This window comes from Globicephala melas, chromosome 8 (genome assembly GCF_963455315.2).
Source record: "Globicephala melas chromosome 8, mGloMel1.2, whole genome shotgun sequence".
NCBI classification, from domain to species: Eukaryota; Metazoa; Chordata; class Mammalia; order Artiodactyla; family Delphinidae; genus Globicephala; species Globicephala melas.
The window spans coordinates 49,593,413-49,610,760 of record NC_083321.1 but is presented as its reverse complement, the minus strand read 5'-3'; the positions used below and the strand labels follow the sequence as shown (position 1 = coordinate 49,610,760).

Here is a 17,348-nt window from a genome sequence, read left to right as displayed (position 1 = left end):
GTGCGACGCCAGCCGACAGGGGCCAATTGAAGGGCGGTGCGAGGGGGCGGGGCCATAGTTTAAACTAATTGTGTGCTTACGGCGCTGGCGCGAGCCCGCGACCAACGCAATCCGGGGAAAACCAGAGTAGGAGCGGGAGAGCGGGGCCAGGTAACCGCTGCTGGCGTGTGGTTTGGGCGCCCGCAGGGATGCCCGGGCCCAAGGGGGATGCTGGAGAGGCGGGTGTGAGCGGAAGGGCTCCTTCGTAACCGAGGCTGACTGGGGAGAGTCTATCTAGGGTAAGGTTTGTGAGGAGAGGGCCTTGTCCGAGGGGGAGGTGCCGGGCGTGCTTAGGGGGGAGGGTCTGTTTGGGGGCGTGTCCGTGGAATCGTGTCAGAGGGCGACGCGAGTGCCGGTAATGCGGGTTCCTGAAAGGCTCGTCGCCGAGGGTTCCTGTAGTGGGAAGGCTTCGCCTATTATTGTTAACAATAGTGGTAGTAGTAATAAACATTTTCTCAACCCCAACGACGTTTGAGACATTGTGCCACACCCTTTATATGGATCTTTTTAATATTCCTAACAGCATTATTATACTTTATTACAGGTGGGCCATCTGAGGTTTATGTTCAGCTTGGCCAGGTTTGCATAGATAGTGCGTGGTTGGCTATACCGGGGTTTTTGTGGAGTTGGGCTTAAGTGGGGGGGGGAGGGGCTGTGTTGGCGGTGCGGGTTGTCTTGGACTAACGAGTCAGTTTATTTTGAGCCTCACTTTTCACTTATGATGTAAACAACGAATTTACCTGCCTTACCTACTTTCTTGGGGTGGTTCTGAGGGTGAAATCAGGTAAGCTGTTTCTTGGAAGCATCTTGGAGAGTAAACATTTTTGACTATAAGTGATGTGACTGTGTGAAGGTTTTTGTTGGAAGAGAGCCCAGCTGGGTTGATGCTGCCTCTTCTGGGCGCCCTCTTTTGCTTACACCTGAGATAGCGCTTTTCATCTGGTATTTGTTTGTCTCCCCTACTAGATAGAGACGGTGTCTTTTGTACCTCCATCCTCCTGCCTATGCAGGGTGTGAAATGTATCATGGTCATTAACGTATGCTTTGAAATGAATGAGCTTACTTGGGCTGAAAAGGGATAGGAGCCTGGCTTTTCCATCTGTATTTAGTGGCTTTTGAACCTCTTACTATGTCCTCTTGCCTGGAAGGGCACTGCCTTCGAAAAATGTGATAATACTTACTTTAACGCATGCTTACCTTTCTCTGGGGTCTGTTGCCTGGTCATGTGTTTCTAAAGTTCTGGATAATCAAGTGTGGTGAGCAGAAACCTTTGATGAGAAGGGAATTGGAGCTCCACATTGTGGAGATCTTTACTGCTGTGAATATATGGGAACCTTGAGGGAATGTTCACATCAAGTAAGGCATCTTTCAGCCAGCAGGGATGAATGTATGTGTTCCCTCCCTCTCTGTTCCTGTGTGGTATTTTCTCCTTCAGAGGAAGAGGAACATACTTCTTAGGAAAAGCTGCCAAAGTATTCTCTTCTTGGCCCAAGTTCAAGCAAGTGATGACTAATTGTAAAGCCTGAATTACAGTCTAAAGCCCCAAACTGTACTCCCCCAAACTAGAAGATCTTAACCAAAAGCTCATATAAGGAACATTTCTATTTAGAATGTTCATTTTTTAATTTATGGAATATGGGAGTGGGAAGAATGCCTTGAACTAAAACTTGAGTTCTAGAACTGTTAGGATAGGGGAAAGCCCTGCCACAGATGGATAAACAGAGCTGATCAGGGAATGTTTTGACAGCTGTGTCTAATTGATAAAACCCTATGGTCAGTAGGTATGTCAGGGGTCATTTATTTCAGCCTCTTACCCAGTTTACATTAAACATATCGAAACATATTGTCCAGACTCAAAATGAGCATTTCCAAGAATGAGACCACTTCCAAAGGTAGTCATCTTAATGTTAGAACAATTCTAATAAATAATAATTGTTTTGTGCTGTCACTGATTATTTCATTTTACCCATATACATTTACTGTTTGTTTTTTCATTATTCTTTCTTGCGTTTTATCCCTTCTTTTTGTGTCAAATAGATGAATACATCCTTCAGTTTTTTGTTTTTTGGGGGTTTTTTTGGCCATGCCAGCGGCATGCGGGATCTTAGTTCCCTGACCAGGGATCGAACCTGTGCTCCCTGCAGTGGCAGTGCGGAGTCCTAACCACTGGACCACTGGGGAATTCCCCCTTCAGATGTTTTCTTAGTGAGGGTCTGTTAGTGGTAAATACTCTGTTGGAAAATATCGTTATTTCCTTGTCAGTCTTGATTGATAGTTTAGCTGCGTACTAGGCTTCCAATTATTTTTTTTCCCAGTGCTTTGAAAATGTCATTTTACAGAAATTCTGGCTTTTTGTTGTTACTCTTGAGAACTGTGCTCACAATTGAACTATTATTTCATTGTATGTAACCTGCCTTTTTCTCTGGTTTTTTTTAAGATCCTTTTTTTTTTGTCATTTGTGTTCTGCAGTTTCATTACATGGTGTGGATTTAATTTTATCCTACTGGGGGCTTATAGTGATGCCTCAATCTGAGATTTCATACCTTTCAATTTTGTAAAAATTCCCCTCTTTATTTAAAAAAAATGTTTTTCCGGGCTTCCCTGGTGGTGCAGTGGTTAAGAATCCGCCTGCTAGTGCAGGGGACGCGGGTTCAAGCCCTGGTCCAGGAAGATCCTACGTGCCCCAGAGCAACTAAGCCCATGCACCACAGCTACTGAGCCTGCACTCTAGGGCCCGCGAGCCACAACTACTGAAGCCTGCGCGCCTAGAGCCTCGTGCTCCGCAACAAGAGAAGCCACCGCAATGAGAAGCCCCCATTTGCTGCAACTAGAGAAAGCCCGGGCGCAGCAACAAAGACCCAATGCAGCCAAAAATAAAATAAATTTTTAAAAAAACCAAAAAAGTTATTCCATCTGTCACTATACAAAAATATTACATTACTGATTATATTCCTCACACTGTACAGTTAATACCCGTGACTCACTTATTTTGTAACTGGAAGTTTGTATCTCTTAATCTCCCTCACCTATTTTTCATCCCCCCAGTCAGCTTCCCTAGCAACTACCTGTTTGTTCTCTGTGACTCTTTCTGTTTTGTTATGTTTTTTAGATTTCACATATAATTGAAATGGTACAGTATTTGTCTCTCTCTGTCTGACTTATTTCACTTACCTAGTACCCTCTAGGTCCATCTGTGTTGTCGCAAATGGTAAGATTTCATTCTTTTTTACAGCTGAGTAATATTCCATTAGATATATGTACCACATCTTCTTTATCCATTCATCTATCCATGGGCATTTAGGTTGCTTTCATATCTTGGCTATTATAAATAATGCTGCAGTGAACATAGGGGTGTATATATCTTTTCACCTCGTTTTTGTTTTCTTTGGATAAACACCCAGGAGTGGAATTGCTGGATCATATAGTAGTTCTGTTTTAATTTTTTGAGGAACTTCCATATTATTTTCCATAGTGGCTGCACCAGTTTACATTCTGCCAGCAGTGCCAGAGGGTTCCCTTTTCTCCACATCCTCCCCAGGACTTGTTGTTTGTTGTCTTTTTGATAATAGCCATTCTAACAGGTATGAGGTGATATCTTATAGTGGTTTTAATTTGCATTTCCCTGATGATTAGTGATGTTGAGCATCTTTTCATGTGGCCATTGGCCATCTGTTTGTCTTCTTTGAAAAAAATGTTCAGGTCCTCTGCCCAATTTTTAATTTGGTTTTTTTTTTAATGTTGAGTTATATGAGTTCTTTGTATATTTTGGATATTAACCCTTTGTCAGATATATTGTTTGTGAATATCTTCTCCCATACCATGTTTTGGTCTTCTTTTCACTTTTTTGTTGCTAGTTTCCATTGCTATACAAAAGCTCTTTAGTTTGATGTAGTCCCATTTGTTTATTTTTGCTTTTGTTTCCCTTGCCTGAAGAGACATATGCAAAAAAATATTGCTAAGACTGATGTCAAAGAGCACACTGCTTGAGTTTTCTTCTAAGAGGTTTATGGTTTCAGGTCTTACATTTAAGTCTTCATTCATTTGGAATTTATTTTTGTATATGGTATGAGAAAGGAGAAAGTAGTCCAGTTTGAATCTTTTGCATGTACAGCCGTACAGTTTTCCTAATACTATTTATTGAAGAGACTTTTACTCATTGTATAGTCTCATCTCCTTTGTTGTAGATTGATTGATCATGTAAGTGTGTGTTCATTTCTGCATTCTCTATTCTGTTCCATTGATCTGTGTGTCTTTTTTTTAAATTTATTTATTTAATTAATTTATTTTTGTCTGCATTGGGTCTTTGTTGCAGTACGTGGGCTTCTCATTGCGGAGGCTTCTCTTTGTTTCGGAGCACGGGCTCTAGGCATGCGGGCTTCAGTAGTTGTGGTGTGTGGGCTCAGTAGTTGTGGCACACGGGCTCTAGAGCACAGGCTCAGTAGTTGTGGCACACAGGCTTAGATGCTCCGCGGCATGTGGGATCTTCCTGGACCAGGGCTTGAACCCATGTTCACTGCATTAGCAGATGGATTCTTACCCACTGCGCCACCAGGGAAGCCCCTGTGTGTCTGTTTTGGTGTACTGTTTTGGTTAGTATAGTTTTGTAGTATAGTTTGAAATCAGGGAGCATGATACCTTCAGTTTTATTCTTCAGGATTGTTTTGGCTATTCAGGGTCTTTTGTGTTTCCATTACAAATTTTAGAATTATTTGTCCTAGTTCTGTGAAAAATTCCCTTGGTATTTTGATAGGGATTGCACCGAATTTGTAGAATGCCTTAGGCTAGAATGGTCATTTTAACAATACAGTAAGTCCTCTACATATGAACCTTCAAGTTGCAAACTTTCAAAGATGCGAACATGTATTCAAATGTCCAATCACATAAGGTAGTTCACGTGTCTGGCATATATTGTCACGTGCATGCATCCTCTACAAGTGGTTCTGCTTTTGTGTACTTTTCTGTACAGTACTCTGTACAGTACAGTAGTACAGTATCTTTATTTCAAGCCCAGGGTGTCCAGAAGCAAGCATAAAAACAGCAGTGATGTAGCTGGTACTACTGTACATTTCAAGGTACTCTACTGTAAAATTAAAATTTAATTTTTGTGTTTTTTATGTATTATTTGTGTGAAAAGTATTATAAACCTATTATAGTACAGTACTATATAGCCAATTATGTTAGTTGGCCATCTAGGCTAACTTTGTTGGACTTGGGAACAAATTGGACTTACACTCTTGGAAGGGAACTTGTTCGTATGTAGGGGACTTAACTGTATTAATTCTTCCAATCCATTAGCATGGTGTATCTTTCCATTTGTTAGTATCATCTTTAATTTCTTTCATCAGCGTCTTGTCTTTTTCTTAGTACAGGTCTTTTACCTCAGTTAGATTTATTACTAGATATTTTATTCCTTTTGAGCAATTGTAAATAAAATTGCTTTCTTAATTTCTCTTTTTGATAATTCTTTGTTAGTGTATAGAAACACAACAGATTTCTGTATATTAATTTTGTATTCTGCAACTTTACTGAATTCATTGATGAGTTCTAATTTTTTTTGGTGGCCCCTTTAGAATTTTCTGTAGTATCATGTCATCTGCAAACAGTGACAGTTTTACTTTTTCCTTCCCAATTTGGATTCTTTTTATTTCTTTTTCTTGCCTGATTGCTGTGGCTAGGACTTCCAATACTAGGTTGACTAAAAGTGGTGAGAGTGGGCATCCTGTCTTGTTCCTGATCTTAGAGGAAATGCCTTCAGCTTTTTACTGTTGAGTATGATGTTAGCTGTGGGCTTGTTATACATGGTCTTTATTTTGTTGAGATGTTCCCTCTAGACCCACCTTTTTTTTTGTCATTTAAAAAAATTATTGATTTTTCACTGCATTGGGTCTTTGTTGCTACGCGTGCACTTTGTAGTTGCGGTGAGCAGGGGCTACTCTTTGTTGTGTTGCACAGTCTTCTCATTTCGGTGGCTTCTCTTGTTGCGGAGCACGGGCTCTAGGCACGTGAGCTTCAGTAGTTGTGGCACGCAGGCTCAGTAGTTGTGGCTCGCGGGCTCTAGAGTGCAGGCTCAGTAGTTGTGGCACACGGGCTTAGTTGCTCCGTGGCACGTGGGATATTCCTGGACCAGGGATCGAACCTATGTCCCCTGCATTGGCAAGCAGATTCTTAACCACTGCGCCACCAGGGAAGTCCCATCTAGACCCACTTTGATGCTATTTTTTTTTAAATCATAAATGGATGTTGAATTTTGTCAGAAGTGTTTTCTGCATTCATTTAGATGATTTTTATTCTTCAGTTTGTTAATGTGGTGTATCACACTGATTGATTTGTGGATATTGAACCATCTTTGCATCCCTGGGATAAATACCACTTGATCATGGTGCATGATCCTTTTATGGTGTTGTTGAATTTGGTTTGCTAATATTTTGTTGAGGATTTTCACAACTATAAAGTGATATTGGCCTGTAATTTTCTTCCTTTGTGATATCTTTGTCTGGTTTTGGTGTTGTGGTGATGCTGGCCTTGAAAATGTTTGGAAGCATTCCTTTCTCTGTAATTATTTTGGAATAGTTTGAGAAGAATAGGTGTTAACTCTTCTTTAAATGTTTGGTAGAATTCACCTGTGAAGTCGTCTGGTCCTTCACCTTTGTTTATTGGCAGTTTTTTTGTTTTGTTTTTGTTTTTTTTTGAGGTACGCGGGCCTCTCACTGCTGTGGCCTCTCCTGTTGCAGAGCACAGGCTCCGGATGCGCAGGCTCAGTGGCCATGGCTCACGGGCCCAGCCGCTCCGCGGCATGTGGGATCCTCCTGGACCGGGGCACGAACCCGTGTCCCCTGCATCGGCAGGCAGACTCTCAACCACTGCGCCACCAGGGAAGCCCCTATTGGCAGTTTTTTTAAATTGCTGATTCAATTTTATTACTGGGAATTGGTCTATTTATATTTTCTATTTCTTCCTGATTCAGTCTTGGGAGATTGTACATTTCTAAGAATTTGTCCATTTCTCTTAGGTTGTCCATTTTATTGGCATATACCTCTTTAAATAGTGCCTCTCCCTGATCTCATATTTAACTTACCTTGAACCTTCTATTGTTAATTCTGACCTCCACATCTCTTATTCTTTTCTTCATGATTTCTGTCTCTCTCTTTCTGTGTTACCTCTAGATAATTTCCTTAAATCTATCTCCTAGCATACTAATTACTCTTAAGCTAGAACTAATTTATTTTTTTAACATATAAATTTAAATATTTACTTATTTATTTTTGGCTGCGTTGCTGCACGTGGGCTTTCTCTAGTTGCGGCAAGTGGGGGCTACTCTTTGTTGAGTTGCACGGGCTTCTCGTTGCGGTGGCTTCTCTTGTTTTGGAGCATGGGCTCTAGGCACATGGGCTTCGGTAGTTGTGGCGCGTGGGCTTAGTTGCTCTGTGGCATGTGGGATCTTCCCGGACCAGGGATCGAACCCGTGTCCCCTGCATTGGCAGGCAGATTCTTAACCACTGTGCCACCAGGGAAGCCCCAAATTTACTTTTTGAATTCTTATTTTCATTAGCTAAGTTTTTCATTTCCTCAAGTACTCTTTGGTTCATTTTCAAATCTGCCTCTTTGTTTTTCATGGTATCTTGTTTTTGTCCGTGTTTTCAATTCATCTATATTAATTTTAAATAAATTTAACTTACTGTGTTTGTTCAGTTTTCTGAAGCTTTTCGAGTGTAATCCTGCCATTTGTTTCAATGACTCTTTGTCATGATGGATTGTTTCCTCAAGTATTTTATAATTTTGGATTGTGAGCTCATATTCAAAGGAGTATTATCTATGATAGCCTTTTGTAGCTTGAGTTGAGGTCAGTTCTCTCAAGAACAGCTTTTTTATTTTAATCAGCTTTGCTTAATTATAATTTATGCATTTGTAATACGCTTTATTTAAAGTAAAAAAAGTTTTTACAGATTTATACATTTATAAAAAGCTGCCCCAATCAAGATACAGAGCATTCCCATCACTCCCAAAAGTTTCCTTATGCCTCTTTACAGTTCATCTTTCCCTTTCCCTTGGCCCCAGGAATCACTATAGATTAATTTGTATTTTCTAGAATTTTATCTAAGTCAAATTATACAGAGTGTACCTTTATGTGTGCTTTCTTTCAGGCAGTGTAATGCATTTCAAATTTATCTATTTAGTACATATATCAGTAATTTGTTACTATCTGTTCCTAAGTAGTATTCTGTTATATGACTATATCATACAGTTTTGTTTATCATTTACTGTTGATGGACATTGGGGTTGTTTCCAGTTTTTGGCTGTTGTGATAAAATTGTTGTGAGCATTCATGTACAAATCTTTGAGTGGACATGTATTTTCTTGACTCTTCGGAGTGAAATGGCTGGGTCATATGGCATGTTATCTTTAAATTTTTAAGAAATTACCAGTTTTCCAAAGTGGCTGTACTGTTTCATGTTCCCATTGCAGTATCTGAGGGCTCTAGTTTCTTTATATTCTTACCAACACTTGGTATTGTCAGTCTTTTTAATTTTAGCCTTTCTCATGGAGGTGTAGTGTTATTGTGGTTTTAATTTGCATTTTCCTGATGATGTTGAACATCTTTTGGCCATTTGTGTATCTCCTGCAGCAACTTTGTATTTGCTCCTGCTGGGAACTAAAGGCTGTTCCCAACCTGGGAGTAAAATGTCTGGAATTTTTCTGTACTTGTAGATTTCCAGGCCACAGACTTAGTATAAATTTTTAACTCCAAATCCACCTCTTGTGTGCACCTATGGTTATTAATTCCTAGAAAGTTTTGTGTTTTTGTTGTTGTTGTTGTTGTTTTGCGGTATGTGGGCCTCTCACTGTTGTGGCCTCTCTGGTTGCAGAGCACAGGCTCCGGACGCGCAGGCTCAGCGGCCATGGCTCACGGGCCCAGCTGCTCCGCAGCATGTGGGATCTTCCCAGACCAGGGCACGAACCCGCCTCCCCTGCATTGGGAGGTGGACTCTCAACCACTGCGCCACCAGGGAAGCCCTCCTAGAAAGTTTTTTCCTCCCACTTTACTAGATGAGCAAGGCAACCTCTCTTATTTCCCTGTGGACAGATTTTTTTTTTTTTCCTAGTCTGTCTTTTTTACTGAGGATCCCAGCCTTTATACAGAGATCTCAGGGTTTTTTTTATGGGCTCAAGATCTCCTGGACTATGAGGAGGTCACGAATTCCTTACATTGCTGGGACAGCTATGCCTCACTAATCCAATTTTCAGCTTCTTTCTTTCTGTTTCCTGGGATTTCTCCTACTTTCTTGTGAGTTCAGTTTATCTAGTGTAAGTTAGGATCCTATCAGGAAAATAGAAACCACACACAGATATTTTAATAGAGTGAATTCAGTAAAGGTGTTTAGTTTAATCCCTTGTTGGAGGGCTGAAAGAGCAAAAAGGGAGTCTTAAAGTAACTTTGATATAATAACTGCATAAAGCACCTGCCTCATCCAGGACTGAAAAACAAAGGGAAGAAGGTAGGGGTTGTCAGAACCTAGAATTCTGGAGGGATCTGATGGAACTGCATGCACCCTGATTCTCTGAGGAGAGGGCGTTGCTGGTTTCTCAGGAGCTCACAGGAGGGGCCTGGAGGAGCCAGGTTTTGTTGAGCCCTGCCCTGCTGGTGCTGGTGCCTCTGAGAGGGAGTTTAGAAAGAAGCAGGGAAGAATCAACTGCTGTTGTCAAGAAACAGCAAGCCACAGGAAGAAGGAAATCCCTTGCAGCCTCTTCCTGCCTTCCATTTTCCCTTTAGCACCCCCTGTAGACAGAACCTAACTGGGAGCCCGCTGGCAAAGGTGAGATAGTATTGGTGGAGTCCGAGCCCCAGCATCACAGAGCAGAGCATAACAGGGTAGGTGTGGAGCTGAGAGAAAATAACTTAACTAGCAAGTGTAAAAGGATTTTTATTATATTTTTCTAAGCATTTCCAGGCATATTTAGTAGGAATCTTTTCGGGTTATCTGGTCCATTTTATCAACAGTTAGTAATAGCAATAGAGGCCTTTCTTTTTTTTCAGCGTATACTGTTCTAAGCACTTTACATGAACTGCTTCCCAAAATTCTATGAGGTAAGTACTATTATTTCTACTATAAATTAATCTACCCAAAGCCATACAGTTTGTAAGTGGTAGGGTTGGTGTTCTAATCCAAGCATTCTGGGTTCCATAATGCACATTCTTATTTATTGTGCTGAAAGTTCTTTCCTACATCAAACCAAAATCTATCCTCCTTTAACTTGTACTAACTAGTTCTGGTTTTGGCTTCTTTCACGGGGACACGTAAGTCTTTCTCCTTGTCTACATGACAAGCATGCATATGTTTGAAAAAAGTTTTCATGTTTTCCCTGGCATAACATCTGTAGTTCTCCCCTCACATTTGCTATGACATGACTTTCAGACCCTTCACCACAGTGGTTGTCATTCTTTCTCGCACGTGCTCTGACTTTGCTTTTCAGAGGTGGGGCACAGAGTCGTCTTCTACTAACATGACCTGAGCCACATTGATGTTTTGGGTAGGTCTGTCAGATTGATGGTTCGCAGGGGAGTGTCTGGAGTAACAGCCTGTCCTCCACTTCCCACCATAGGCAGCCTTTTTTTCCCCCCAAAGGCAACATTTTTAATATGAACTGTTGTACCAGGTCCTTACCATCCCATGTTAGTTTGGTTGATTTCTTTTATTCTAAATGCAGGGCTTTATGTATAGTCCTGTTAAATTATTTATTGGCTATTTTTGGTATCATTGAAGCTGTTAAGATCTTTTTGCCGGATCAAATCTAAAAACATTGTATTTTCTTTTCTTCACAGTTTACAATTCCAAAGTTTAACAAGTAGACCTTACATGTTTTCATTCTGTCTTTGGTAAAAATGCTAAACATGGTAGGTTTGAGAAGAAAGCTGAATGTTACACCTCTGGAGATCTTACTTCAGTTGATGGAGGTTTGGGGGGAATAGTTTTGACTATTCTTTCTGCTAAATTGGGGGAGGAGCTGTCTGGAAAGGGCAGAATCTTGGCTGTCAATGAGGGGAGGAGAGAGTCAAGGCTAAGGATTGGCCTTTGGGCAGTCAGTCACCCTAATAAGGGGCCACTTGGCAGAAGTAAAATGATCTGGTGGCTGTAGAAGGGAGAGAGGGCATATTGCACAGCATGCTTCTGGGTTGAGGCCTCTCTTGGCAGCTGTGTCAGCTGTCCTTTCTGTCCTCTTTAAGGGCCAGTTTCTTTGAAGCCAGTGCAGGAAATGCCAGTGATTCAGCCTTGCGTATTTCTTCTGCCTTATTGCAGCTCAGGACTGGTTTGTCTGGTGAGGAGTGAAGACTGTGCATGTATTTCAGGCTTATTTATTTGACCACCTGGGTGCCTTCCTGTGACTGGCTAGAGACACTTGCTTTGCAGGCTGTCAAGTTTTTGGTGCCCTGTGGCAACGTGAATACAGTGTGACCCAAGGTCTTGGTCCTGTGTGTGGGTAGCAACTGCATTCTGCCCTGTAAGGGGGCATTTGTCAAGTGCCTGACTTCTGGATGGTCTCAGTGAGAGATGAGGTAACAATAGCGTTGATTGCCTACTTTTCTGTCTTTCCTATGGCGTGACGATGTGAGTTTGAGGGAAACCTCTTGTTCCCTTAGAGTTTGCCATGGTACCCCTCATGAACGACTGCAAAGTGGACTCTGTCTGGTTGCTGACCCCCAAAGCCCAGTTTCCTTAGGCAGTGAGCAAATCATAATGAGTGCCTATTATACCTCTCACAGAGCTGAATATTTAACAAGTGTATTTATAATACAGGATTTCCCTACTCCCCAACTGTTCAAACCTACAGATACTTAACAAGAATAATGTAACAAATGCTTGTATATTCTTCACCAAGATTCACTAATTGTTAACAGTTTGCTATTTTTGGTCTCTATCCTTCATTTTCTGAACCTTTTGACTGTTAGATGTAAACATCATGTTACTTCATCCCTAAATATTTCCACAAGTATTTCCTAAAAAAATAAGAGTATCTTCCTATCATAGCCACAATAAAATTATACTCAGAAATTCAATTCATCCGGTATACAGTACTTGTTCAGATTGCTCTAATTTTTCCAATGATGTCTTTCATAGACTTTTTGTCAGTTCAGGATCCATTGAAGGATCATGCATGCGTTAGTTGTCACGACTTTGTCAAGCCTTTATTCTGCTTTAACTTTGAACAGTTTTTAAATCCCTTAATCTTGAATGCCTTTTCATCTGTCATAGCATTGACATTCTTTAGAGTTCAAGTTAGCTTTTTGCAGAATGTCTCTTAATTTGGATTTGTATGACTATTTCCTCTTGACTAGATACAGGTTAAACATTTTTGGTAAAACTAGATAGGTTAATACAGTAGTTTGATTAGTGAAGCTAGAAAACACATGCAAACAGTATTCAGTTTTGCATGACAGTACATAATTTAGCACTCAGTTATGTTGTCTAATCTGTAAGCCCCATCAGAGAAGAGGGAATTCAGGAGGACCTGGAGGTGCTAGGAGAGACTTTAGTAGGAAGATGGGGTTTGGAAGATGGATAGAATTTGAGGCAGTTGGAGTATGGTTAGACAAGCTGCTATTTGGACTTCTTATCCCACTACTAAGGTTATATATCATGAAAAGTGAATTTCCTCTCCAGAGTTTAGAGCTCTGTATCTTTCATGGTGTTTGTACTGCTGGGAAGCCTAATAGTTTAGAGCTCTTGCTTTGGTTTCAGACAGGCCTAGAGACTGTGCTCAGCATTTTGACAGCTGCCTAACCTCAGGGAAGTTTCCTTACGTGCAAGCTAGAAAGAGTATTGGTAACTCTTTAAAATGTTATTGTGATGCTCAGAGTGAAATATTGCATAAATACTTGAATTAAAACATTTGAATGCCTTTAGGTGGGGGCAACACTTCCTCGTTTTTCCATGTGCCACACTGGAACATTCATTTCTATTACCTGCCTAACCCCTGAAGGGGCTTGAATTTACCACTGCTGGATAACTGAAGGCATGGAAATGAGAAAGGGCTTGGCTCCTGCAGAGAGAAATGGGAAGACTGGCTTGATTAGCTCAGAGTGTACACTGTGGAACAGTGGGAAATAAGGTTGAATAAATGACTTGAGGCTGTATAGTGGAGAGCTTGGACAGTTAAGCCAAGGGATTTAGATATGGTGCTTTAGGAAGAAAACCACGGAAGGCTTTTGAGCAGGAGGGACACACTTAGAAATGTGAGTGGTCTGGAGCCTCCTGAGGAAGGACCTTTCCTGCTTTAGAGACTGGAGCCCTAGTACGGCAGAGCCTCCCCAGTGCTGACCACGTTGGGGTGTGGTTTGGCTGTCTTGCCACAGGAGGCCAGACTTTCTGCCCCGGTGACTCTTCCTTGCTCTGCCACTGACCCACCCCATTGAACTAAGCTGCGTGGCTTCCCTTCCGGTGGCTGTCTGATCTACAGAATGCTGGGGCTGCCCAGGATGATGTGAGGCTCAGCTGACCAACAGTCGGCGGGATGGGGGAATGAACAGCATTCCTGTCCCTTTGCCCCTTCCTTGGGTGGAGGCTAATTATAAGCCAGATTGCCAGGGATCACTTTGTCCGAACCTGAGAAAGCTGTTCACCAGGAGGTAAGTCAAGATGGTTCCTACCCTCTCTCTGCTTTTTCATAGGTCAGCTTTTTCCCGAACAGGATCTCTACTGCTTTCTTTTTCCTTGATCCAGGTTCTTCTAAGTAACCTTCTTTCAATTACTTGAAGTAAACAGGTTACTGCAGGAGGTGGGCAGAGATGTTTAATAAACATATTCTTCTAGCTGTGGGAGGAGAGTCTAGGGGGTTTCACTGACCCCTGTTGTGAGGTAGATTACCCAGAACTCTTGTGAACCAGGCACTAAACGATGGCTCATACTCATAGGAGCCGCTGCAGAGAAGTCCTGATCTTAAGCTATCATTTCTCAGAAACTGGGTTTCAAAACCATTCTTGCTGTGCTTTAGTGTCCTGAGTTATCTCCCCTTTGAAAGACAGCAGCGAGGAACAGGAAGGGGGAGGTGCATGGATTAGGGTGTTTGTGGCTTTTGCTGGGAGTCAGGGTGACTAGGTTTCTAGTCCTGATTACTGCTAACCAGCTGTGTGACCAGGGACAAACTGCCTAACCCCAGTGGACTATAGTTTTCTTATACGTAAACATGAGCAGTTTAGATTATATGATCTTAAAGATTTCTTCCAGAGCCAAAATTTATGATTATGTAATGTGTGGCTGTAAATTAGTATAACAGTTTATCTTTAACACACGTGACATATACTGCCCATACCTTGTCCCCTTCATTGTAATTTTGGGACAATTAGAGTATTTGTAAATTTGTCCCCCTCGAAGTAATCGTGTTCTCAGCCTTTACGTTTACTCAGGTGATGCTGCCAGTGCTCAAAACATCTTTGGCCTCTCAGCCAATCTTTTGAATATTCTCAGAGGTAGCAAATCTTCACTCTTGCTTGGTAGATTCAGTTTTTGGAAACACCTAGAAGATGTTGTGAGCCAAAGACAAGCAAGGCAGTATCTTTTCTGGTGAAGAATGAGGTGTGACTGTAAAATAATAAGATTTAATTTTTGTGTGTGTCTCGCATGGAGTAGCCTTTAAAGGCAGTTCCCAAAGTAGTGCCTTGTAAATCTTAGGAGACTATTTTAATTACAGGTTTCACTTGATTCAACAAGATTGGAAATGTTTGTTTAAAAGGGCGTCACTTCCTTTTTACTCCCTGTGCGTATGCCTGCTTCTAGGTCAAAGTGACAAGATAGTGGGCGGGGAAAATTAGCCTTTCTTGTGGTAGTCCTCCCAAATCACAAATGTGCTGAGGGTCAAAAAGGTTGGAACATGCTGCTATGGGACATTGTAGCTGAGGAGCCACTGCAGTCCCGGCTCCAGAAGACTCAGCAGTCACAAATTGCTCAGGCTGCAGCAGCCACTGCTCACCAGCACACCATAGTGCATCAGGGTGATTCCCAGGTGGCGTGGCTGAAGCAGATGATTTGGTAGCTCCAGTCTTTTGTAGGAGAAATGATGTATCAGCTTACTTGGTTTGTTGTCTGTTGTTGTTTGTTTATTTGTTTTCCTCAGCAGTTTGAGAAGCAGAGGGGCTCTTTTTTAAAAAATTAATTAATTAATTAATTTATGGCTGTGTCGGGTCTTCCTTTCTGTGCGTGGGCTTTCTCTAGTTGTGGCAAGCAGGGGCCACTCTTCATCGCGGTGCGCGGGCCTCTCAGTATCGCGGCCTTTTGTTGCAGAGCACAGGCTCCAGACGCACAGGCTCAGTAATTGTGGCTCACGGGCCCAGTTGCTCCGCGGCATGTGGAATCTTCCCCAGACCAGGGCTCGAACCCGTGTCCCCTGCATTGGCAGACAGATTCTCAACCACTGCGCCACCAGGGAAGCCCCAGAGGGGCTGTCTTGAACGCATTTCAGTTAGGCTGTCTGTAGTATCCTGGACTTTGTTCCTGGAAATGGTGTCTTGTTGATAACTAGTCAAGAAAATAAGGCGTTAAGCATCCTAATCAAAAGGTTCTGTCACTAAGTCACTTTGTGATTCTCTTTCTCACGGCCATGTTTTCTTCATTTTTCTTCATTGAAAGAGTTAGATACTAAGAGTTCTAGATCTGAAAACAGGTAGGCCAAAGGAGGTTTGAGGTAGGGAGCTATCTGTTTGTTCTAAGCTGCTTGACTATTAGACTAGGGAGGTAGGAGTGGAATTCCTTTTTAGTCCTTAAATTGTAGTGACTATACTCTCTACTCGCAGTCACAGCTGAGTGATCAAACGTGAAGCAGCTATTTAATGAGAAGCAGGCACTGGGAGCTTTCTCCTGAAAAACAATCACAGGACATGCTGATCTTGAGAGAGGTAGTTGTTCCCTGGTAGGACCTATTGTTTGAAGGAGGTGGGGGTGAATATCATCAAAATGGACAGTGTGGATATTGTGGTTTAGAAGGGTTAGAGACTTTGTTCCCTGCTGTTGTTAATTTCAAGCCTCTCTTTAAAGGGATTTTCTTAATGATTGGAGCAGGTGGGAATCATTTAGAGAAAAAGCCCCATGTAACCACAATAGAAATTAAATGCCTAAGAGCAGAGCCAGTTGCTGGAGAGACCTAATCAGTTGCTTTTCAATACTTAGATCCTACAGTGACAGCAAGGAGAGAATAGGCTGCTTGGTGAGCTCGCTATGTACTAGGCTGGGAGATTTGGGCTCTAAACAGAGGAGGAGGTGATCTGTAGAGTCCACACCTCTTAATCTCCCTATTTCTCTTCTTTCCCTCAGTGCCCTTTAGTTTTAATTAGGATTGTATAAACACAGTCAGCTTGCCAGTCCCCTTAAAGTGGCAGGCCCATGACATTTTCTGCTGGTCACTCTTGCTAGGTATGTGGCTTTAAAGTAGAGGGATTGTCCTCTTTGACAGTTTGGCTTCGCTGGCTGCCTCACTGAAAGAATTCTCTAGATTAGGGCCAGTTGGCTGTCATTCAGTTGGGCAGCATTATTTAGCACCTGCGGTGTGCAAGCATTGTGCTGGAACGGAGCTGATAGGTGAATAAGATGGTTTCTGCTCTTCAGGAGCTTATTAGTCAAGTGAAATACATATGCAGCTAACGTTGACCCAAGGAGGAATGAAGTAAAGTGTGTAGAGGAACAAGCAGTATGGAGCATATAGAGGAAACAACAATTAATTATTCCTGAATTGGGGGAACAAGGAGAGCTTCTGAAGGGAGAAAGCATTTGAGCTAGGTTGCAAAGGGTGAATTAGAATTCCTTAAGTTCAGAAGAAAGGACATTTTGGGTTTTTTTGATTTTTGTTTTTTTTTTTGACCGTGCCACGTGGCTTGTGGGATCCTAGTTCGCTCAAACCCGGGCCCTTGGCACTGAGAGCACAGAGTCCCAACCACTGGACCACCAGGGAATTCCCTTTTTTAAAAAATGTTTTTTACCTTTTTCGGTTTTTAGAAAGGGCATTATGGAGGAGGTCACAGCATGGGCAAAGGCACAGAGCCTGGAAAATGCCTGGCATGTCTGGGAAAAGTGTTCCTGAGATAGAAGATATTTTAGAGGAATGAGCTGGAGATGAGGCTGGAAAAGATGTTTGATGGTTGGATCTTAAAGAACATTTAAGTGTCATGCTAAGGGATTTGGATTTTATTCTTCATGGAGTTAGCTCTTGAGTGTTTTGGAGTGTTTTTCAAGTGTCAGGTCTTAGATTTCAGGGATGAGAAGGTGGTGGTCTTGGTTCTTAAAGTATAAAGTTTGTCAGCCATCTAATGTTTATGTACTTGATTCCTT

General features: G+C 41.9%; 1 protein-coding gene across 3 annotated transcripts in view; it reads left to right on the top strand.

The window, feature by feature from the left end:
* Positions 1-78: 78 nt before the first annotated feature.
* The window catches only part of NUMA1 (nuclear mitotic apparatus protein 1), a 73,057-nt gene continuing 55,787 nt past the window's right edge, over positions 79-17,348 (top strand). Inside the window, exon 1 of one of the 3 annotated variants that reach the window (XM_060303613.1) lies at positions 79-150. The gene's annotated coding sequence lies outside the window, so the exon portion shown is untranslated. Of the gene's footprint in view, positions 279-17,348 lie in introns of all 3 variants that reach the window. The other 2 variants (XM_060303611.1, XM_060303615.2) reach the window with 2 other exon arrangements.